Raw genomic sequence first — 25,536 nt, 5'->3', positions numbered from 1 at the left:
TTAAATAATTAAATAGACTTTTTTCCCCAAAGAAGACATAGAGGCACATAAAAAGATGCTCAACATCACTAATCATCAGGGAACTACAAATCAAAACCACAGTGAGATACCACCTCAGACCTGCTAAAATGGCTATTGTCAAAAAGACGAGAGATAGCAAGCATTGGCAAAGATGTGGAGGGAAGAGGACTCTCATGCACTGTTAGTAGAAATCTAAATCGGTGCAGCAACTATGGAAAGCAGTATGGAAGTTCCTCAAAAATTAAGAATAGAAATACCACATGATGCAGCAATTCCACTTCTGGGTATATATCCAGAAGAAACAGAAACACGAATTTGAAAAGATATATGCACCTCTGTGTTTATTGAAGCATTATTTACGATAGCCAATATATGGAAACAATCTAAGTATCCATAGATGGCCGAATGGATAAAGGAAAACACACACACACATACACACGCACACACACACATGCACAGAGTCTCCTAATGTAATACTACACAGCCATAAAAAAGAAGGAACTCTTACTATTTGCAACAACATGGATGGATCTTTAGGGAATTATGTCAAATGAAATGTCAGAGAAAGACAAATACTATATGGTTTCACTTATATGTGGAATCTAAAAAAAAAGCAAAACAAAATAAAACTGATAGATACAAGAACAGAATAGTGTTTACTAGAGGGGAGGGGGGTTGTCAGTGGGAGAAATGGGTGAAGGAGCTCAAGAGATACAAACTTCCAATTATAAAAAAAATAAGTCATGGAAGTGTAATATACAGCATAGTGACTCTAGTCAATTGTAGTGCCATTTAAAAGTTGCTAAGAGAATAAATCCTAAAAATTCTCATTACAAGAAAAAGAATTAACTTTGTATGGTGTGAATGTAACTAGACATATTCTGGTAATCATTTCAGAGTTTATACAAATACTGAATCATTATGCTGTATACTTGAAATTAATATAATGTTCTATGTCTATTATACTTCAATGAAAAAAATGAAAAGCATGTAAAGTTTTATTGTTGAGAGAAAGCATTGCAAAAGTCATTCACAAGTGAAATAGTATCTGAAATAAAACCCAAACAAAACAATACAAATCCAAGTACTTTGTAAAATAAGTGCAATTTTTTGCAAGCTCTGTAGTAAATTATATTTTTAACATTAATTTTAGTTTGACTGTTTAATACATAGTAAACACATTCTCTAGAAGATGTGTATCTGTGGCTTTTTATTACACTTTACACTTTTGATTCTTTTTGAGAAATACAAGGCAAGTTTATCATTAATACATAATGTGTTTCTATTTTTTAAAAAAATTCACTGCCAAATGCAAAAGCAAATTAAATGAATGTATTGGATGTCGCATTGTATAATATGAAGAGCATAGTATAGTAAAAAGAACACTGAAATTTTGGTATTATTTGTCTCTACCACTAATAAATTTGCTATCAAAGAGTCTGTTCATCCTATATGAACTTAAGTTTTCTCATCTAAAAAACTGAAATGGGTAAGCTTTGTTCTTGGGTAATAAGACCCATAGAATATGGGAGGGGAATTCAAAAACCAAGACAGTGCTTAAAGGTGCAAGTTTCTATGTAAGACACCAAAACCAAAGATGAAGGCAGAAAAATTGGAAATGAGGTCACTGGTCTCAGGCCCAAGAATGACAAAGGAGCCAGTTACTAAAATCTAGCTTCATGTAAGTAAGGTCAGTGGCAAGGAGCATTTGGATGTTTCCAAGGAGACTGCAAAGACAGAGGAAACACTTCGAGATTAAAAGGAAATCCCTTGGTGTTTTAGATGGTACTTGGTATTGTTTAGTTAGGTGTGGTAAGATGCACAGACAGAGAGTCATGAAGTCATTGTCGTGAAGGAAGAAGTTTGTTCTACTCACAATTTGCTAGGGAATTGGCATGGCATACCCCACAGGGCCACATGGGGACACACAGTGAGACAAGGTGGACAGGAAAAAGAATAGTAACAATCTTGAGTCTTGAGTGCCGTCAGTTACTGCAAGAATCAGGGAAAGGGGAAGTCCCTTACTGTTGTATAAGTGTGATACAGATATGTTTAAATGTGCTTGGTTATTGTACACTATGAAATGCACACCCCCATAATAGAGGGAATGACACAAATGGGCCCAGGGTGGTAAACAAGGGTGGCAGTTAGAGTATGGCCTATAAAAGGTTGCCAAAGCATTAAATACAGAAAATATAATGATGGTTACCACACCTGGGGTAGGTTAGGGAGGAGGGTTTCACAGATATGTGGGTCCTGGTAAGCTGCACTGGCAGCATCCTGGGAAGGTATCAGACAGGACTGGCCAGTGGTTCCCAGCTCATGGTGTGGTCTACAAGCTCTGACCCTGATGGGTACTTGTGGATTAAGTGGTTATCTCCATGGTACTCAGTGTGAAGGGATGATACACTGGTCCTGAGTAACACTGCAGGATATTGTCATAACTCTAAGAGAAAAAAAGAGGATCTGAGATTTGTGACTGAGATTAAATCTCTCATCAGCCCCTAGGGAGCTCATACAGTGGTATGTGTTATAATTTGACAATCATAGAAACAGTAGATGGGAATTGGATCCTTTTGTGGAAACTAAGATGCATAATGGGGACAAATGTTTAAGTATTAACTGTCCAACTTCCATTCAGCCAGGAGTTGAGAGAGCACCTCACACTGAGGAGGAGAATCAGAAAGTTGTTTTGGCTTTGTTAGCCATAGACACACACTTCTCCCAAATAATTGGTTTCTTGTTCCAACAAGATTAAATACTTTATTCTTTTCCCACTAGTTTGAAATGTTGCCTTTGTCACATATTAAATTTTAATATATTATTTGGGCCAGTAGTTCTTAGAGTTTTTGGCTGCAGATGTTTTTGCACCCTTAACATTTTTTTGAAGCTCTCAACAATCATTTGTTTATGTGGGTTATATCTATTGATATTTGTCATAATAGAAATTAAAACTAAGAACTATTTAAAATATTTATTAATTCATTAAGAGTAATAATAAGGATATTTATATGTTAATATAAGTAACATTTTTTGTGAAAAAAACTTATTTTCCTACAAAAAAAACTGGTGAGAAAAAATTGAATTGTTTCACTGTTTTTGCACATTGCTGAATGTCTGGTGTTATAGAAGACAGTTGGATTCTCATATCTGCTTTTTCAGCCAATCTGTTGTGATGTCTTATTTTCCTTAAAGAAGATGAAAAAAATTCTAGTCTTACATAGATATGGGGCTGGGAAAGGGAGAACCTTGTAAATTCTAGTCTTACATAGATATGGGGCTGGGAAAGGGAGAACCTTCTGAGGGTCTCAAGAACCCCTGAGGGTCTTTGGATCACATTTTAAGAACTGCTACTTTAGGGGCGCTTAGGTGGCTCAGTCACTTAACTGTTGGACTTCAGCCTAGGTCATGATCTCGCAGTTGGTGAGTTTGAGCCCCATGTCAGGCTCTGTGCTGACAGCTCAGAGCCTGGAGCCTGCTTTGGATTCTGTGTCCCTCTCTCTCTCTGGCCCTGCCCTGCTTGCACTCTGTCTATCCTCTCTCTCAAAAATAAATAAACCTTAAAAAATATTTTAAAAAAAGAACTGTTACTTTAGTCTATTTATCGAACTTTCTATTCTTTTCTATGCATCTGTCTACCTCCTGAACTAATATTTCATTGTTTTAATTTAGTGCATATTTACAATATGTTTAACACTCTGTAGTAAAATTTTCTCCCCCCAAAAGTTTTGTACCTACTTTCACACATTTTTTCAGTTAAACTTTAAAATAATTTTATTAAGTTTAAAAGACATCCTGTCAGAATTTTAACTGGATTTATATTGTTTATAAAGGAACTTGGAGAGAATCAACAGCTTTACAACATAGACTTTTCTCTTTGATATTACCCCAATAGCTGAGAAAATGGGAAAAAAAAGATTTTTGGCCCATTAGACTCCTTAATGGATTAGGGTTAATTCAGTGCTATACACCTTCAATATAAAGTAGTGAAAGTCCAAATCTCTGAATTAAAACCTTATGAGGTTAATGAAAGTCATTAATCGTAGCAACTGTTTTTGTTTGTTTGTTTGTTGTTTGTTATAGCATTGAATGGTAAGGGGTTCTTTCAGCCTATTGAGTCTGGTGATTTGTCTGTTGTTTCTTTCTAAGCTTCTATAAAGTTTTGTTTTAATGTTTATGGTCAGAATTTAAAGGGCTTATTTGAACATTGCAAAAATGTAAAGCATCAAAACCTATGACAGTATGCCATATAGAAAGGGATCTTAGGTGGGAAACAATACCGGGAGATTCTGGCTTCTAATCTTAGTTGTAACCATTATTCACTGTGGATTTGGAGTTCATTTTGATCTCACTGATATTTAACTTCATAACTTCCAGAATAGCAATAATGAAACCCATTCATTCTCCTTATTTCAAAGGATTGAGATGAAAGTAAAGTGTAGTGAATACTTTGTAAGGTTTTATAAAATTCATGGTATTATGTATTGCTGGAGTAATAGAGTTGTGGACCTGGGCCAAGACCACAGAGATTAGCTACTTCACCAGTCCTTGGGGTCCTAGGTATTTTCTAGGTATTTCCCAGAACCAGAGGGTGGAATTAGGGGCCTGAGTAGGAGAAAGAGTGAAAGTTCAGGGGACCCTGCCCATTTTTCTGTATTAGGTTTATGCCTTGTGTTTTTTTTTTCTCCCCTTGAAGGAGAGATGGTGCTTTCAAACATCTGGAAACCTCTGGTTCCAGTTCAGACCCTTTTTTATAGATCTAAAAACTGCAGGCAAACAGAAGTTCTATTTCCATTTACTCAGCTTGATAATGGTGGTGTTAGACCAGAAGCATGATCTAATGTGTGATATACACTCAATTTGTTTAACCTTCAATTTAAAATATGTGCAAAATTTCATCATCTTTGGCTTTCAGTCTGGAAACCTGATTTACTGCTGAGCTGTAGCCAGGTATATTCTTGATAAATAAAGTCAAATATAGACACACAATATAGATGCTCTTTAGTCTGTCAGAACTATGTATCTTCATCTTAGAACTAAAGAATATTTATACACAGTAATTCATTAATATTCATTATATGAAGACATTAGAAAACTCATCTACTTAGAGAAAGTCAAAATCTAAATGAAGTATATTTACTATGGGGCAGAAAAGAAAATTTGGTGGAAAAAAGAAAAATCAGATGTTCTTTATTAAAGTCTAACTCAATTCCTGAAGAAGTTTCGATTAATCTTCTATGTGTCATGTCTGTAAGATACCAAGTACTCAGATGTCTCCATGTATCAAGATGTTATCACAGAGATAAGAAGTTTAGATGAATATTCTTGATTTGCTTTGTTTTTCTTCAGATAATTTGCTATATGGACACACATGAATGAATTACTATTATCGGATCAAATTTTGTTCAAATAAAAGAACTATATGATAAGTTCTTTTTCTAGCATGTCTTTATTTTAGGGCACAATAAAATTCAAACCAGAATATTAAATGTACTCTGGCTTTCAGGAAGACAGTGGTGGCTTCTTCTTGAGAACAAAGACAGCATGTAGCCACTGTTTAGTTTATTCATTTTGGAATGATGTTGAGCACATAAAAGTAATGCGCCAAGAGCACATATACCTGTCCTGTAGAAGCATCTTTCATCAGGGGGAGGTTTCAGAGGCATAGTTGAGTGTATGAGTCCCCATTGCCTCATCACATATGGGGTAGTTCCCAGTTCTCTGGCAGGGCTTGACATTAACCCTAACTCTTGGGCTAAGGGTCTTTCCACTTTGTTGATAACGGAGACCATTCTCCTGTTGCAGTAAGGGACTAGGATATCATAGCATACAAAGGAAATTATATTAGCCAGATGATTTAAGTAAAATGTTTGGAGTTTCTTAATATTCTAGAAGGTAGGGGATAACAATGTTTAAATTCCCCATTAAATTTTTGGTGGGGTTTTAAGTACATACTCCTGAATTACAGAAGGGTAGAAAAGTCACAACCATATGTAGCAATGTTTACACTTCAGGTTTACAAAGTAAACTTTACTTTGAGCTAGAAACTGCACATGAGAAGGTGTTGCACATTTATGCAGGCAGTATGCTCCCTCACTAATGGGTCTTTGTTATAGAAAATAATTTGTACTGGATGTTGAGCCCTTTTTAAAACAGGAAAATGTAAGTCTCATTTTACACAGACTGTTTTTAATTATAATTTGACAAAAGAAATAACCACATTACCTATTTGATTTGCCAGAACCTTATCTAGCACCACCTGTTGAGCCCAAGGCACTCAAATACTGACATATTGCAGAGAACAAAATTATGTAGCTGGCACACTAACTAGCGTTGATGCCAACAAAAGCATAATATAGCCTTTGTACTCGAAATAAAACAAAAATACATTAAGCTACCAACTGTAAAGGTTTAAGAAAGCCACATTTAATTATATACAAACAGGTCCTCCTAACAAAGAAATATAATGAAAAATGGTCTTAGAGTTTAAAGGCCAAAGTTTGCATGGTCCACGCTGGTGACTATCATGAGCTTAAACAAAGCAGAATTTCATGGTGCAGTTGATTTATATTAAACATGACAAGGAGATGCCAAATTTGTTTTTATGAACTGATGGGTTCAGTCGAGTAACATTTGCAGTGTGAGAAAATAGCACAATGCATTGTCATATAACCGGCAAAACAAAAAGCTATAATTAGTTATTAGCGAATGTATAATTCATTGCATTCAATTCTGTGAAGAGTATATTGCCTTTGAAACTTCCCCTGCATTTGCCTTTGTACACGTGTTGACTTACACAAAGTTAATGCTGAAATATGCAGTCAAGACATAAAGGGTTGTATAGGTGTTTCCCTTATTTTGAGACTAAGGAATACAAAGGCCAATTTGGAAGACTGACATTAGTAAAAACACAATGTCAAATGTTTGAAAGTATTGATGACTATATCTGTTCAATGTGGAGTCCTTACTTTAGGCTCAACATTGTACTTCATGAACATTATTTCATTATCCTTTTGGAAAACCTGAGAAGTAGGAATCATTATTCATATTTTACAGATAAAGATTTTGAGACTTTGAGAGGTTAATTAACTTGTCTAAATTTGCTTATAAATTAACACAAGGCTGTCTGGTCCCAAAGCAAGTATTCTAAATCTCTGTACAGTAGATATCTATGAAGATATTCTTTCCTAAAAGAGGATCTGTAAATTTGTGGATTAGGATGCCCAGGTGAACCATGTGACCAGAGTATAGTTCCATGACTGAGATGTCACTAAAGAAGCAACTTAATTGTATCAAAATGTAACTTTCTGATGAAGGGATGAATTAATAGAAGGGCACTACTCTAGGTAGAGATTGAAAGAGAAAAGAGGGAGGTATGGGATAGTAAATAGTGTTCATGTTAGTATAGTAGAGAAGGTGTCCTTCTTGTTCTGAAAGGGCAATATTGTTTACAGGGGCAAAAACACCCCCAGGGTGAAGAGAAGCAATCCAACTCACATATCTCTCCTTCACTGATGACTCTTCTATATTCTGATTCTGGGCTCTTCAAGCAAACTTCTGACCTGTAATTTAGTCTGTGAAGTGAATCAATCCACCAAGAAGCAGCACCCAGGGCAAATGACCAAAGGCTGTGAATCTGGCATTATTTCTTTTATTGTAACTTAATAACTGGCTTATTGGTTTATAAAAGAGACTCCTGGGGCGCCTGGGTGGTGCAGTCGGTTAAGCGTCCGACTTCAGCCAGGTCACGATCTCACGGTCCGTGAGTTCGAGGCCCGCGTCGGGCTCTGGGCTGATGGCTCAGAGCCTGGAGCCTGTTTCCGATTCTGTGTCTCCCTCTCTCTCTGCCCCTCCCCCGTTCATGCTCTGTCTCTCTCTGTCCCAAAAATAAATAAACGTTGAAAAAAAAATTAAAAAAAAAAAAAGAGACTCCTGCAGGGGCACCTGGGTGGCTCAGTCGGGTTGAGTGTCCCACATCAGCTCAGGTCATGATCTTGTGGTCTGTGAGTTCGATCCGAGTCAAGCTCTGTGCTGACAGCTCCGAGCCTGGAGCCTTCCCTGTGTCTCCCTCTCTCTCTGCACACCCCTCCATGCTTGTGCTCTGTCTCTCTCTGTCTCTCTCTGTCTCAAAAATATATAAACATTAAAAAAACTTTTCTAAAAGAGACTCCTGCAATTTCAATTTGCCTAAATAAATCTCTCTGAGTTTAACTGATTGCCTACAACAATAAAAGATAGTTTCTGAATCTGAAAAGCTGAGAACCAAGAGCTGGAAACCAGTAACCAAGGAGGGAATGCTTATGGGACATGCTCTCTGAGACCTCTTCCTCTTCAGTATGGCTCCTTAAATGAGCATAAAGTCTTTATGCTTTTCAGTTCTATCCTCTCATTTATATAAATGGAGAAAATAAGGCAGAAAGGTTCAGCAGTTTGTCCAATAAATAAATGATGTGGAGCTCTGTGTTTGTCCTTTTATATCTGTACTGATTTTTAATTATTTTAGTTACAGATATTTGGTACTTACACAGTGCAGTTGTCTTTCACTCTGTAATAAAAAAACTATAATTTTATAGATGAAAGTATTTGACTTTCCAGATCTGCTAAAGATGTCACAGTTTCATTTATTGTTTTATTATTTTGGCTCAATAAGACCCTAAACTAGAATGCTAGAAACTGTATTAAGTTGTAATAATATGATTACATACCTATTGTGATAGGTGATTTTGGAAAATAAGTGCCAAGCACTTTTTAAAACTTTATGTACTAAACTTTCATAGTTGTTATAAATGACAAAACGGATTGTCAGATAGTTCATATAATTTTTCTGTGTTCTAATGGCCCCAATGCTTGGTTTAATACTTATTGCCATTGTCTTAAAATTCTTAATAATTTAAAATGATATATAATTCAAATATAATTTATAATTATTGCCACCCAGCCAATAATCAGCAAACCTTCAGTTTGTCTATCTTCAAAGCTTACATTTTTTGAATTTAAAAAAAAAAACAATTTTTTTAGGATGTGTTTAAAACATACTGAATAGCTTTTAAAAACCATGTATAATCTAGGTCAAATATTTACAATATAATAACCCCCATAAGTAAAAATACTACTGGGTAGATGGGAAGAACTTGGATTGGACAGTTGTTTGTAAGTGAACATCAAGAAAGGAACTTATGAGAGGAGAGAACACAAATCAGAAATAGATGTCCCTTTCCCCTGAGCTTTGGCATCCACAGCAAGCTATCTGTGCTGCTAAAACCTGGCAAAAACTTTATAGGCATCAGAAAGGGAATCTGAATGTATGTGTATGTGGACAGTGATAGAAGGGGAGAAGGCAGTGAAGGAAGGATGTAGAAAGAAGTCACCAAGCCTGGCTTCATGGAGCAGGTGACCTGTGCATCATGTAGGGCCCTGTACCCTGGAGGACCGCATGCTCACTCCAGTGCTGCACTGTCAATTCTTGAAATTCTTAATAATTAAATAAGTTGACCCCATATTTTGATTTTGCACTGGGCCCTGCAAATTAAATAGCCAGGTAACATTTATAGTTCAGATGAATCTTTTGAATCTTGGTATGAATGAGTGATCTACTAATACTCTGAAAAATTTCCCCAAATTGTTTAATTATATTTTAATTAATTAATTATAATTAATTAGTAATTAATTTCAATAATTGATTTCTCCTTCATTCTCCCACATCCTTTGCAACTATTAGTTGAGAGAAAGTCAGAGGAGGAAATGAACGATGTTGGCCATTGGCATGTCTCAAACCCCAGCAATACTTTCTATCTTTGGACAAGCACATAAGAAAAGGGCTTATGGATTTAGTTGAACATCTATTTGTTACTTGCCAGCCTCTGAACTTAGAACTTTAGGTAGGTATTTAACTTAATGTTCACAGTCAATTCTCTGCTGGGTGTATTACTATCCACACCTCACAAATGAGAATAGGATTAAGAGAAAGTAATTTACCTAAGACTGATATTCAAATCCTGGCTTATATAGTTTTAAAATCCAAGCTGGCTTCCTCAAGTGGGGGTTCCTCAACCTGCTATGGTGACCTTCAGAACTAAAGAGACTTCTTTGCAAATTAATTTGGGAAATCAAAGGTCCAACAGACCCATTGGTACCATGTTAGGTGTAGTTAGTGGTATGCTCTTAAATGTTAACAAATTCAGCAATGGGAACAGGGGCTGATTTGTTCAATTTGCCAATTTCCATGGTGTAAATATTATTGCAGAGGCTGATTTCAAGCTATTGCAGCCTTGGGAAGAGTTGTGCACAGTTGGCTCTTATTATGCGGTGTGACCCAGCTTCAATATATCACTGCTTATAATCCAACAATACATTAGGTTAACACTTTTATTGTAAATGTTGAGTATTCTTTCTCTATATACAGACAATTAGTAGGTTAGATTTAAATATTTTTTCCTTGGTGAGGAGAAAGGGGTGGGATAGTTGATAGAGACGAAGCGGTTTTTAAGTTTTTTCTGCAGCTGTTTTATTGCTAATTTTCTTTGCTCATTGTTGTATTGACTGGGGCCATGCCTGTTTTTTGTTTGTTTGTTTGTTTGTTTGTTTTTCAGGTCTTTCATTAAAATTTTTTTTAATGTTTATTTTATTTTTGAGAGAGAGAGAGAGAGACAGAGAGACAGAGAGAGAGACAGAGAGAGACAGAGCACAAGTGGGGGAAGGGGCAGAGAGAGAGGGAGACACAGAATCCAAAGCAGGCTCCAGGCTCTGAGCTGTCCAGCGCAGAGCCCCACATGGGGCTCGAACCCACGAACTGTGAGATCACAGTCATCTGAAGTCCAACACTTAACAGATTGAACTACCCAGGTGCCCCTATTTTTCAGGTCTTTTAAAAACACCAGCAGGCATGTGAAAAGTTCTGTGGTCTAGGATCATTTTGTAGAAAAGAAGAGAAGTCATTAAAAAAACTCCTGGACACAGGGCATACCAGCTCTAGGGCATCTTATTTATTGCACTCTTTTTTTATATTTATTTCATCTTTGGATCTTTAAAAATTTTCATTTTTTAAAAAATTATTTATTTTGGCAGGGGGTAGACAGCATGAATGGGGGAGGGGCACAGAAAGAAGGAGAGAGAGAGAATCCCAAGCAGGCTCTGTACTGTACTGTCAGTGCAGAGCCCAACGTGGGTCTGAAACCCATGAACTGTGAGATCATGACCTACCTGAGCCAAAGTCAAGAGTAGGATGCTTAACTGACTGAGCCACTCAGGTGCCCCTGTTTTTTGTTTTCAGATTTAAAAGCATTATCATGGTTTGTTTTTAACTGGCCCTGTGAGGATTGAAACATTGTTAAATCTCTTTGGGAACTTAGTTTACCCTATAAATAGCAGGATTCAATTGCCTGTGATCTTATTACATGCTAAAAATATAAGAAAGGATTCACTGAATTAAATAAAACTTTGGGCATAATAAAATATCTAAGCATGGTAGTTCTATAATATTTAGTTTCTGAATATCCTGTTCTTTTTGGATCTCTCAAAATCTCAGTGTAAACTAGGGTTTCTCAGCCTCAGTACTATCGACATTTTGGGCCAGATGATTTTTTGTTATGGGGGCTTTCTTGCACATTGTAGAATGTTTAGCAGTATCCCTGATCTTTATTCACTGGACATCAGTAGCAACTTCCAAAATATGGCAACCAAAAATGTCTCAGACATTTCAAATCTTCCCTGGGTGGCGGCAGTGAGGGGACAAAATCAGTCTGCACTGAAAACCACTGATTTAAACTCTATAGATATAATTGATTGTTTGATGTGATTTAATGATGATTTCCATTGTTTTGTTTTGTTTTTTTTTCAATTCATCAAGGATTCTGTTGTTGAGTACATTGTGAGTGGGGTTCATTTAGTTAGCATGCATTTACTAAATACCTGGTGTGGCTTAGGCACTGTTTTAGGTGCTTACCATCCATTACTAAACAAACCAGATAAACATCCCTGCCTTCATGGAACTTACATTCTAGAGAGGAGATTACTTCTCAACATTTTTAGCCAATTTTAGAAGAAGGTAAGTATTAGGCAAAAGAAAAAAAATACAGTTAAGTAAATAAGGAGAATGGCAGATGGCAGGGAAGGGCTACAGGTTGCAAGTTTCAGTAGAGTAAGTAGCTAAGGGAAGGCTTCAATAAGGTGATATTTGGGCAAAAACTTGAAGTTGGTGATATCTGAGGAAAAGCATTTAAGAAGGCAGGGATAGCCAGTGCAAAGGCTTTAAGGTAGGAACATTCCTGGCCTTTAGAAGAACAGCAAGAAGTCCAATGTGGCTGAAGCAGAGTGAATGAAGGGAGTGGTCAAGGGGCCAGAACCCATAGGACCTGGTAGCAGAGGAATGACATGAGGTGACTTACCTTTTAATGCAACCATCTGACTCTTCTGCTGAGATTAGGCTGTTGGGGGTGGTACTGGTGTAGGATAGAAGCGGGGAGACCTTTTAGGAGTCTATTGCAATAATTTAGGATACTGATGATGGTGATTTGGGTCAGGAAGGTGGGACTGGAAGTAATGAGAAGGGATTGGATTTTTGATATATTTTGAAGGCACAGACAACAAAATTTCTTGAGAACTGGATGTAGAATGTGAGAGAAGTAGAGGATACAAGGATGACTGTAAGATTTCAATACTAGCAATTGAAAAAGTTGGAGTTGCCATCAATGCAAATGATGAGCAGTGTTGGTGGGGTAGGTTTAATGTTTGAATTGATCTATTTATTGAACAAACAGTTGGAGATTTCAGGTATTCAATTGCCTACCTAAGTATGGTGTTTGGGGAAGGGTTGGAGCTGGAGATATGAATTTGGGAGTTATTGGCACATAGGTGGCATTTAAGATCATGTCTGAATGGAATCTCCAAGGGAATTATTATAAAAATAGGAAAGACATAGTGGAAATCTATCCAGCATTACATGGTACGGGAGGAGAAGGAGGAAGAACTAACAAAGGACACTGAGAAGGAACAAGCATTGAGATAAGAGAAGTCTGGGCAACTGTGATGTGCTGGAATCCAAGTGTAGAAAAGAAGATGATCAACTGTGTCAAACGCTATTGCTAAGACCAAAAGTTGACCATTGGGTATTGACTTGTGGAGGTGATTGGTGACTTTGATAAGAGTGATAGGAGCAAAAGTGATACAAGACTGAGTGAAGTGGATTTAAGAGAAAATGGGGCTGAGAAATTGAAGGTAGCATATACAGAGCACCCTTCCAGGAACTTTTTATCAAAAAGAGGAGAAAAAAAAGTAAAATGGCAGCTAGTGGGGAAAGTTGAAGTTAGAGAAGATTTCCTTTAAATATGGGAAAATTTTTAAAAGAATGTTTTTTCCTGACAAGAAAGATCCAGCAGAAAGCAAGAATTGATGGCATAGAATAGGGTATGGAGCATTGTTCTAGTGATGTCCTTAAGTGGGTGGGAAGGATGGGATTTGGGTACAAGTGGAGAGGCTGGCTTTAGAGGAGCTATCATATGTATTTGACAGATAAAGAAACAGTGTGGAGAGATTGAACTTTGAGAAAGAAGAGTAGATTTTGTATTATTTATTAAGTAGAAAATATAATATACCATGATATTTTATTATGGGAAGAAGCTATTTCTAAATAATATTCTAGACATCAGTGGTATTGACTGCTTTGTTCTTGAATGCATCAGTATAGACAACTATAGAAACTTCCTCATATCTTACTATAAATAATGTAAGTGGACAATGAAATATGCAATGCTATATTGGCCAAAGTGATCCAGTTTTATAACTTCATCCCCATTTTAATTAAATTCTTTTTTCTTTTAAGGATGTTGTAGATGAAATGTCCTTTGAGAATATAATATTTTTGTTAAGACTGCTTGGGAGAATAATGGAACACAGTAAAATGTATTTTTACCTCAGTTAATTACATTGGAAAATTACAAAGTAGTCTGTTTATTCAATAAGTTTTCATTTTTTCTTTCATGGCAGAGTACTATTTTATTTGCCAAATGTCAGGTTGTTGTAGTAGACTGATCTTTAAAATTTCAAAGCAGTAGGATTCTTTTTTTAAGGAAAACTTTAATTGAAACCCCATTATATATAATGATAACAATGCTATTTCTTGTGGCCAAATGTCTTTTTAGAAGTTGAAATTGATAACATTTATTTCTTAAGAATCAAATAATGAGTTTTTTTTGTTTTCGTGAGCGCACATATTGAATTTAACAGCTAAGGAAGACAGCTACACTTTGTAGTCAGTGTCATAAACATTAATTTCTGTGTTTTGTTTTAGTTAAACTGTATCAAGAAAATCATGACTAATACAGAGAGGTGGTTGCAAAGGATAACAACTATTTAAACAGCTCATTTTATAATGTCAGGATGGTTGAAAAGCATATAGAATACTTCCAATATTAAAAATGAATACAACTTCTCAAAAAGAATCACTAATAATATTTAACAACTGATTCAGTTCCTTTACTAAAACAGACATTCAGAACACAAATTGGATAATAGCCACCTCTATTAATTGTAATATTCTGTAGTTACTAGCAGACTTTCTCTATAATAACTTCTTATTTCACAATAGATTGCATATCATGATTGGCCAATGCATCGAGCAGATGTTCTTGAGCTCTGTTTGGTATTTAACTGAGTACATGTAACACATGTGTTCTGTTTGTGGAATTTATGAAAGCATGAGCATGTTGAATCTAAATTCAACAAAAGATTAGTACAGAAAGAAAAATCTTTCTAATCATCAGCAGATTATGAAAAGTTTAAATGTATGTATAGAGATGGTAGGAGGAAATTTGAGGAGGGCACAAAATGAATGGATCTAACTGTGCAGCCAACAGATGGTAGTTTTCAGCATGTCCAAGTTTGATTTATAACACTTAAAAATGAAATTTGTGTCTAACATTTGCAAAACTCCTGGACTATGTCTTTGGATTACCAAGGTTCCAGAGAACAAATTTGAAAACCACTCATTTTATGGAAAAAACAAGAGATAGAACATCTTAATGACTGCCCAGGAATCCTAACTCATTCATGCACTAGCTGTATGAATTTGGGCACATGATGTAAACTTACAGAGCTTTGGTTTTCTCAAGTGTCATGTAGGGATGGCGACCCTTACCACACCTAGTTTTTTGCTAAGACCAAATCCTTTGCAATATAGTAAAATACTAAGTATCTGAAACAATATCTGGTATACAGGAAGATGTGCATGAAATGCTGTAAACATCGAAACCTCACATTTTGAAAAGTAAAAAGTTGTTTCTAAATTCTTAGAAAAAGAGAAAGAAAAGAGAAAAATTATAGTTTGGGAGAGGAGGGAAGATTATGGTTTGATTTAAGAAAAGAAAAAGTAATTTCATCACAAAGAGAGTGATTTCCTAACAAGGAGAATAATGAATGCATGGGATAAAATGCTTACCTTTGGAACTGAATGGAAATATTTACGATCTAGATTGAATGCTCTGAAGCACTAAGTAATGTGTGTCTAATTTTATAAATCAGCTATTCCATTTTTGGAGTCAAAAATTTTTTTCGATGTTCTGTTCAGCTTCCAGTAAGTATTATGTTTCATAAAATGGAGGATAAAGCTGCAGAAAAGATACAGCACCATACTGTAGTTTTTCTGATTGCCAACTAAGCCCTGTGGTCTGCAAGGGTTGAAGGTTGTCTTAGAAGCGCTGTCTTCTGGTGGGCAGGCCCACCCTGGGTCAGTTCATTATTCTCAAGCTGGGGCTGCATACCCAGAACTCTCTCGCTGTAGATAATGTAAAATCACCTCTGGCTGCAGGTCCAAATGAATCCATATCCCCTGAATGAACTTTTCTTCAAATATAAGAGCCAGAAATATCCATGGTTTAGTGACTTTCAATTATTTAACTCCATGAGCCAACTCAGTGATACAAAAGATTACACGTTAGTGGTTCCAAAACTTGGCTGCATACCAGTATCACCAAGGGAGCGTGTTTATGGAACAGATTCCCAGGGTTCACCCCCAGAAATGCTGACTCAAGTACAACCATTTGACTTTGCTCTTAGAAGAATGTAGGGTCCATTGTAAGCAAGCTTACTGTAAGTGAAACTAACATATGCAAAACTGCTTTACTTCAGCTGCAAGGCAAACATGCTCCTTGTACAGATCCCCAGGAGTATGTGGATTTAGAATGTAGTTTAATTTATTCAGCTCCTTACCATACTTACTCTGTCTCGGCTCCTTGGGCAGCCCCACATGGCCTCCCATGGAGTGGGTTAAAAAACACCCTATTTTAGCTTCTTTTCATTTTATTTTCATACAAGGGCCCTTAACCCTTTGTTTTATCACTGCTACTAGAAACCCTTGGATTTTTCTCCTAGGTCTTCTGCAAGAGCTTCTCGGATTCAGAGTAAAGGTGGGATGCTGAAAGATGTGCCCTAGATCTTGTTGACAGAGTATGTATGAGAAAATTTGACCTTATCCTTCTGTCAAAATCAAGCTCTTTTCACATATTCCCTGAATCTTACTATGTTAAAGAATACCAAGTCTTGCTGGTCAATATCTCTATTCCCCTAACATTTATGTATCTATTGTCCAGGAGGAGGAAGGAGGGACAAGAATAAAACAATCTTGCCCCACTTAGTTGAATATTCTTCCTGAAATTGCTTTTAGTTTTCATATTTTCACATATTTTTAAAATTGTGAAGTCCTTTAAACATAAGAAAAGTATTGAGAAATAATATATATCTCTGTATGTATGCAGGATGAGTAGATATAAAAAAACTTTGGTATAGTTGAATTTTTATTTATGGTTGATGGGAGCTTAAATGTATACAGCCATTTTGGTAAATTGTTTGACAGTATCTACTAAGGATAATCATGTGCATATCCTCTGACTCAGAAATTCCATTCTTAGGTATATACCCAACAGAAATTTCACACATGAACAAAAATACTTACAGTGGTACTCATAATAGTCCAAAACTGGACACCATCCAAATACCCATTAAAAGAAGAATTATAATGAATTGTAATATACTAATACAATGGAGATCTAAATAGCAATGATAATAATGGACTAATGTTGGACTCATGAATAAATCCTTCAGACATAATATGTTTAGTGCACAAAGTCAGAAGCAAAAGATATAAAATTCTGTGATTCCTTGTATATAGACATGAAGCAATATTTAGTGAGAGAAGTTAAAAAATAGTTAATCTTCTGGAGTATTTTGGGGTATTCTATATCTTAATATGGGTGGTGTTTACATGGGTATATTCACTGTGCAAAGAGACATCATTGAGCTATACACTTAAAATTTGTATACTTTATATTATATATGTTATGCTTCAATTTAAAAGTTTACAAAAAAAGAAAAAAGATGAATGACTTCTGGCTTCAGAGATCATAAAGTATCAAAAAGGGTAAATAAGAAAAATACAAACTTATCTACAGTATAATGAAATTTAAAAACATTACTTACACTGAGAAGCTTCTATTAAGTTCAAAGAAAAAGCTGATTATGAACAAAGGGACAAGGATAACAATAACCATAGATTTCTCAACAACATTGAAAGCAAAAAGAAACATGAGTAATATTCTAAAGACGTAAAGAAAAGGGGAAAAACCCTACATTGTGCCTATAATTTTATATCTAGCCAAATTTTCATTTGATTTGAGGATATTATATAAAAAATATTTCAGGATACAAAGACTCAGTTTCTTTTGTCATACAAACAACCATTCTGAAAACTTTTTTTTTTTTTTTTTGGTAGGAAGTACTAAAAGCATAGTGCCTAAAGTTAGTAATATTGTATTGTATACTTAAAAATTTGCTGAGAAGGTAGATCTTATGTTGTGTTCTTAAAAAAAAACACTTTTTTATTTTATTTTTTTAAAAATGTTTTTATTTATTTTTGAGACAGAAAGAGACAGAGCATGAGCAGGGAAGGGGCAGAGAGAGGAGACACAGAATCTGAAGCAGGCTCCGTGCTCCCAGCTGTCATCACAGAGCCCGACGCGGGGCTCAAACTCATGGACTGTGAGATCATGACCTGAGCTGAAGTCGGACGCTTAACTGACTGAGCCACCCAGGCACCCCAAAACAACCCTTTTTTACTGTTTATTTATTTATGAGAGAGAGAGATTGAGAGAGAGAGAGAGAGAGAGAGAGAGAAAGAGAGAGGCAAAGACAGAGACAGAGTGCAAGTGGGAGAGGGTCAGAGAGAGAGGGAGACACAGAATCTGAAGCAGGCTCCAGGCTTTGTAGTTGTATAAATTTGGATCCTCAAACTGCATGATATACAACACAGTATTTGTAGAGGTGCTTATAGTGGTCATTTCTAAGGAGAATTCTCCCTCCCCTTCCCCGCCAAAATCGGGCAATTATAAGCTTTTTTTTTGTCTCTTTGTGCTGGTGGCAAACTTTTTTTCTAGCACCCCCCCTCCCCCGCGCCTTTCTCTGAAAGTGCAGATCTTCTGGGATTCTCATTTCATGTTGTTGTTTTTTTTAATTTAATTTAATATTTTTTTTGTTTTATTTTATGTTTGAGACAGAAAATGAGCAGGGGGGGTGCAGAGAGATGGAGACTGAATCTGAAGCAGGCTCCAGGCTGTCAGCACAGGGCCTGATGCGGGGCTTGAACTCACAAAACGTGAGATCAGGATCCTAGCTGAAGTCAGACGCTTAACTGACTGAGCCACCCAGGTGCCCCTCATGTTGGGGTTTTAGTTCTGACTCTGTTTCAACTGGTTCTGAAAAAGCATATCTACTGCTGATGACACTAGTACCTGCCATTTTTCTCTTCTGTGCCCTACTCCATCTTAGGCAGATACCAAGATAGCTTACATGGATTTCCTCATTTCAGATTCACTCTTCAATTCTGACAGTTGGATGCTTTCTTTTCTTTTCTGGATATCTCAGATAGGCATTAAATTTATTAAATATTTTCATAATTTATGAATATTTTAGAGAGAAGTTCCGATGTTATTCTGCCATCTGGCTATAATCAGAAAACTCTTCCTCTTGAGAGCTCTGATACTAGAGGAGTTTCAGCCATAAGAGTTTATTTTTTGTGTAAAGTTTATGATCTTCAGAGCAACCAGGAGAAATGAAGATTGTTGTAATACTTTTTGTCCTTCCTCCACACCCCCCCCAACCTGGTGCTTACATTTCATGCCCCATTCATATTAGTAAGCACATACCAGGTTTAGATTGACGTGTTCCAAAGTTTTGCCCTTTTCCTTCATATTCTATTCCAAGAGGAATTTTAACCATTTTATCTTTGCATGGCCCCCCCAATCTGCTGAGTCCAATATCTGTCACATTTATTATACTCAGAATAATACATTAGCCTCTATAGATGTTAAAAACTAGAATTATTACTTTCAAGGTTTGTTTATTCTTCAGAATTTTTCAAAAATTATTTTTTTCTTTATATCTTTTTCTTTCACTTACTAACATCTCAAACTTCCCAGGCCATGGTGCATTTTATTTTCCTCTATTAATCATCTTTGTAGTATTATCAAAATGAATGCCATCTCAGAATATAATCTGCAAATATTTACTCCTCCTTCTAAATAATTAATTAGTATGCTACATAAAGCAAGGCATACCTTTCTCCTCTTTGCCATTCCGTTAAATATCTTCTCAGTTCAGGGTGCTGATGTTTTTCATTATTGGCTATTTCAGTCTCAGTGACAGGTTGCTTAAACAAATCAACTTAAAAACACTTTCTTAGAGGGCTTCATAATGCATTGTTTTTAATGTCCTAGTAAAGCTCAGTACATTTCCTCTACTGAGTTGGTTATTTACTGGTATTGCTTTTTCCAAGGTGAAAGTCTATGACTGTTTGGTAAGTTTTGTAGTTTAAAATTGCACTGTGCTTTCTCGTTTTTCATTCATCTTTTTGTTCAGTGTTTTACTGTATTTGTTTAAAAATGAAAATTCCTTTTGGAGAATCTGGAAATTTATAATTACAAGTAAATTATATCTGGGAAAGTTAATGAGAGCTCTACCAAAGCAATACAATAGATATTTAGTAAGGTTGTATATGGCCAATATACAAGTAAAGTTCATAAATAAATTGCCTTTCTATAAATCATCTATGCCCATTTAGACATGGCATGGGCATATGAATAAGGTTGAATCACATGACAAAACACTGAGCTAAGAATCTTACCATGTAATATGATTAACCTATTTCTCCCATTTCACCTCCACTCCACTATAGATCTCTTCCAGTATTCTACTAGCTAATGTTCTTGTGATACACACAGAGGGAAGAACTTCTGACTGCCTACTCTGTATTGTGCTGGAGGTTCAAAGTGAATAAGACATACACAAGTTGGTCAAACAGTTAATTCTCAATCCTTGTACTTCCTGGCATCTTTTTTTTTTTTTATGAAATTTATTGACAAATTGGTTTCCATACAACACCCAGTGCTCATCCCAAAAGGTGCCCTCCTCAATACCCATCACCCACCCTCTCCTCCCTCCCACCCCCCATCAACCCTCAGTTTGTTCTCAGTTTTTAACAGTCTCTTATGCTTTGGCTCTCTCCCACTCTAACCTGTTTTTTTTCTTTCCTTCCCCTCCCCCATGGGTTCCTATTAAGTTTCTCAGGGTCCACATAAGAGTGAAACCATATGGTATCTGTCTTTCTCTGTATGGCTTATTTCACTTAGCATCACACTCTCCAGTTCCATCCACGTTGCTACAAAAGGCCATATTTCATTTTTTCTCATTGCCACGTAATATTCCATTGTGTATATAAACCACAATTTCTTTATCCATTCATCAGTTGATGGACATTTAGGCTCTTTCCATAATTTGGCTATTGTTGAGAGTGCTGCTATGAACATTGGGGTACAAGTGCCCCTATGCATCAGTACTCCTGTATCCCTTGGATAAATTCCTAGCAGTGCTACTGCTGGGTCATAGGGTAGGTCTATTTTTAATTTTCTGAGGAACCTCCACACTGCTTTGCAGAGCGGCTGCACCAATTTGCATTCCCACCAACAGTGCAAGAGGGTTCCCATTTCTCCACATCCTCTCCAGCATCTATAGTCTCCTGATTTGTTCATTTTGGCCACTCTGACTGGCGTGAGGTGATACCTGAGTGTGGTTTTGATTTGTATTTCCCTGCTAAGGAGCAACGCTGAACATCTTTTCATGTGCCTGTTGGCCATCCGGATGTCTTCTTTAGAGAAGTGTCTATTCATGTTTTCTGCCCATTTCTTCACTGGGTTATTTGTTTTTCGGGTGTGGAGTTTGGCGAGCTCTTTATAGATTTTGGATACTAGCCCTTTGTCCGATATGTCATTTGCAAATATCTTTTCCCATTCCGTTGGTTGCCTTTTAGTTTTGTTGGTTGTTTCCTTTGCTGTGCAGAAGCTTTTTATCTTCATAAGGTCCCAGTAATTCACTTTTGCTTTTAATTCCCTTGCCTTTGGGGATGTGTCGAGTAAGAGATTGCTACGGCTGAGGTCAGAGAGGTCTTTTCCTGCTTTCTCCTCTAAGGTTTTGATGGTTTCCTGTCTCACATTTAGGTCCTTTATCCATTTTGAGTTTATTTTTGTGAACGGTGTGAGAAAGTGGTTTAGTTTCAACCTTCTGCATGTTGCCGTCCAGTTCTCCCAGCACCATTTGTTAAAGAGGCTTTCTTTTTTCCATTGGATGTTCTTTCCTGCTTTGTCAAAGATGAGTTGGCCATACGTTTGTGGGTCTAGTTCTGGGGTTTCTATTCTATTCCATTGGTCTATGTGTCTGTTTTTGTGCCATGTACTTCCTGGCATCTTGGCAACTTGTCACACTGTTGACTACTCCTTGCACCTAGGTAAACTTTCCAGACTTGGCTTCTATACATCATACTTTCTTGCTTTTTGTCTTAAATCCACAGTTACTATTTATTGGTCTTTCTTCCTACTTCCTCCTCTTTTCACCTGCCATTTTATGTTGGAGTGTTGTGAGGCTTAGACCTCGATCTTCCTCTTTATCTTACATGTACTATTTTGATAATCGCATCTCAGTTGATGTCAGCTTCATTTTTTTTTCAGTTGCTCAAGCCAAAAATTGTGCAGTTTTACTTGACTTCTGTCCTTCCTTCAAACTGCACATAACCTGTTATGTAATCCTGTGTGTTCTACCTGTCCCCTTCTCACTACTTCTATAAATACTTCCTTGCTTTGAGTTACCCTTACATCTACTGCAGTAGTCTTCTAACAGGGCTTCTTGTCACTATCTTGTCAAGTTAGATGCCAGAACATTTTTAAAAATTTAAATTGTGGGCCATCTGGGTGGCTCAGTCAATTGATCACCTGACTCTTGATTTCAGCTCAGGTTATGATCCCAGGGTTGTGGGATCAAGCCCAACATTGGCCTTTATGTTGAGCGTGGAGCCTGCTTATGATTCTCTCTCTATCTCTCTCTGCCTCTCTGCCCCTCACTCCCACTCACACACATTCTCTCTCTAAAAAAAAAATAAATAAATAACTATGTCATTCCTTTGCTCAAGGGTCCACAATGCTGCTTATTTTACTTAGGGTAAAAGCCATCATCTTATAATGGCCTATAGGAACCCATTATAATTCAGTGACTTTCTTCTTCTGCTACTCTACCCTTATTCCCTTTGGTTTACTTACACTGGCCAACTTGCTGTTCCTTAAAAACACTAGATAATTCCCACGTAAGCACTTTGCACTAGCTAGTCTCTTTGTCTGGAATGCTCTTCCTCTTGAGTTCCTCTCTGGGGGTCCTCGTGTCTTTATTCACATATCACCTTATCAATAACCCCAGTACTGACCACACTATCCAATATTGCTACCTGCCCTGACCTCTACACCCTGCATGCACTCTGAATTCCTCTTATTCTATTTGTTCTTGCTTACTTTTATTATAATGTAAGAAGTGATTTAGCCTTTGTCTCTCTCCACTAGAGTGTAAGTTCCTTTTTGGCAAGAAATTGTTTTGTGCACTATGGTATCCTAAGAACCATAGACATTCCTGGAACATAATAGATGCTTGGCAGGTATTCGTGAAATGGAAAGAATAGTCTAGGAAAGGAGATAGAAAAAATGAAGATTATTGCATATATTATGGTAAATTATGAGGTTGGTATGCACTAAGTGCCAAAGGAGAACAAAAAGGAATCTCTAGTCTCTTCTGGGAATTCAGGGAGAGCTTCCAGGATAAGAAAACACCTGAACACAGTTTTGAAATTTTGGTAGGTTTTACCAGTGGAAGAGTTCTTGGTGGAGAAAATAGAAAGTGCAGATACTTAAAACATAAAGTCATGTGCATTGAATGAATAGGTTTGGACAAAGATGGTACATTTAGTTTCGGAATGTTACCTTAGAGGTGCCCAATGAACATTCACATGAATGAGAAGAGCAAACAGAGGGTCAACTGTGCTAGAACACTGAATGCAATAGGGTGGCCAAGTAGAACTTAGCATCAGAGAGATGAGGAACTTCTGATTATTTTAAAGTTGTTCTCAATAACGCCCACCCACAAAAATAAACCAAAACGCAACAGCATTGAGAACTTGTTCTTCATACAGTCAATCTTCCTTGATAGTAAATTCACAAAAACTGAGCATATATAGTTAGTGGTTATAATTTTAAAAATTTACATCAAAGCTGATTTGCCACAGATATATTATTATGCACAGTAATTTCTTTGTTGTATAATTATATGCATGATAAATTGCCCATAGAAATTTATTTAATTAGATGTGTTTTAAACAATCAAATATTAATTTGTTTTTTCATTTCAAAACTTTGCTCTCTAGAGCCTATATTAATTTTCATGATAGCTTGCACAAAGGTCCAGGATCTTATCTTTTAGCATCCAGTGTTTCATTGTGCTATGGACTAATTGTGTTCCCCCAAATTTGTATGTTGAAGCCCTAAACGTCTGTGATGATATTTTGAGACAAGGCCTTCAAGGAGATAACTAAGGTCAGATGAGGTCATAAGAATTTGGCCCTAATCCAACAGAGCTGATGTCCTTATAAGAAGAGAAAGAGACAGAAAAGATCTTTCTGCTCATGCACAGAAAAGAGATCAGGTGCAGATACAGTGAGGAGGTGGCCATCTACAAGTTAGGAAGAGATATTTCACCAGAAACGGAATCTGCCAGCAGTTCTGTCTGAGACTTCTAGTCTCCAAAACTGTGAGAAAATAAAATTTTTGTCATTAACACCATCCAGTCTGTTATATTTTGTTATGGCAGTCTGAACAGACTAATACACCTTCTTATGCTACCTGGTTCCCACTGTTGTTCCACTGTTAAGTTTTTTCATATTGGCTATGAATTCCCACTCATTTATTTTTTATTCAACAATTTATATAACAAATATGTGTTGAGTATCAGTTTTGAGCCAAGTTCTGCAAGTTTGGGAGACAAGGAAGAAAAACAGAAGCAGATCTTTGTCCTAATGGAATTTATAGTCTAGTAGAGGAGGAGATAATAAAAGAAGTAGACAAACAGATCTTGATTCAATTTATAGTCCATAATTTGAAGGAGTTGTACAGTTTAGAAATGCTAAAAAATAATTAGGAGGGGGTAGGAGTTTGGGAGAAGGTGATCTGACAAAGTAATTGGAGAAGATCTTTAAAAAAATGTCATGGAGGCTGCCATGCAAGGAACTGTTTGGCAGGGAAACACATTTCAGCTATTCTTGAAAACCTGAAAAGAGGCCATAGTGGGGGAAGAGTAGAGAGATGGGAAGAAATTAGATCTCATGGAAGGGGCTAAAAAAGCAGTTTCAATTTTACTCTTGCAGTATTAGGAAGCCATTCTAGGGTTTTAAGGAAAAGAAAGTATTATTGATGATTTCACAATATGACTGCCGCCCTCAGGGGAATAGTTTTGAAGATGAGTGTAAGTGATAGCAGGGAGGCCATAGGTCACCACTATAGTGCTCCAGGAAATCGGTAACTGGCTTGCTCTAGGATGATGGCAGGGAAGATGGAGAAATAGAGCAGCCCCACCAATTCTTTTTTTTCCCCCACCAATTCTTAAGGCAGCAGACAATCTGAACCATGATGCTGTAGGATTTTCAGTTTATACACTATGCCTGGGAAGAGTAGAAGTCAGGATGGGATTTCAGAACATACATTGTGTAACAGATAAAGGGAGAGAGAATAGTATGGGTCCCTGGCTTATGTAGTTATTTTTTCCTTCCACAAATATTAATTGAATGCTTAAATCTCAATGGTGAACGCTAGTCCAGGTGCTGGAGCTGCTATATAAGAGATAAATGTGATCACTGCTTTCTTGAAATTTGTAGTATACTGGAGAACAGGCAAGTAAACAAGGAATTATAACATAATGTGATGTTGGTAATGGAACTTTAAGTATGACAAAGGCAACAAATTGATGCAAAGGCAAGAATAAATTGTTAGGAGTAAAATTTTAAACTCAGTCAAGAATGATTAGAAGTAAAGGGATTTAAAAGAAGAGAATGACTAATGCCAAATTATGGAAAGGGTTTCAGTGCAAAAAAAAAATGGGAGAAAAGAGGGGTAG

General features: G+C 36.6%; 1 long non-coding RNA gene across 5 annotated transcripts in view; it reads left to right on the top strand.

Annotated features, from left to right (window-relative positions):
- The window catches only part of LOC109495687, a 363,477-nt gene that overhangs the window by 291,262 nt on the left and 46,679 nt on the right, over nucleotides 1-25,536 (top strand). For 4 of the 5 annotated variants that reach the window (XR_006591487.1, XR_006591483.1, XR_006591486.1 and 1 more), the window contains one exon: nucleotides 16,384-16,458. The exons of the other annotated variant lie outside the window; for it this stretch is intronic. This is a non-coding gene — a long non-coding RNA (uncharacterized LOC109495687). The remainder of the gene's footprint in view (nucleotides 1-16,383; nucleotides 16,459-25,536) is intronic. 5 annotated transcript variants of the gene reach the window in all.

Source organism: Felis catus, chromosome F1 (genome assembly GCF_018350175.1).
Source record: "Felis catus isolate Fca126 chromosome F1, F.catus_Fca126_mat1.0, whole genome shotgun sequence".
Lineage (NCBI taxonomy): Eukaryota > Metazoa > Chordata > Mammalia > Carnivora > Felidae > Felis > Felis catus.
Note: the sequence above shows the minus strand (reverse complement) of the source record. Positions and strands in the feature narration are given on the sequence as shown.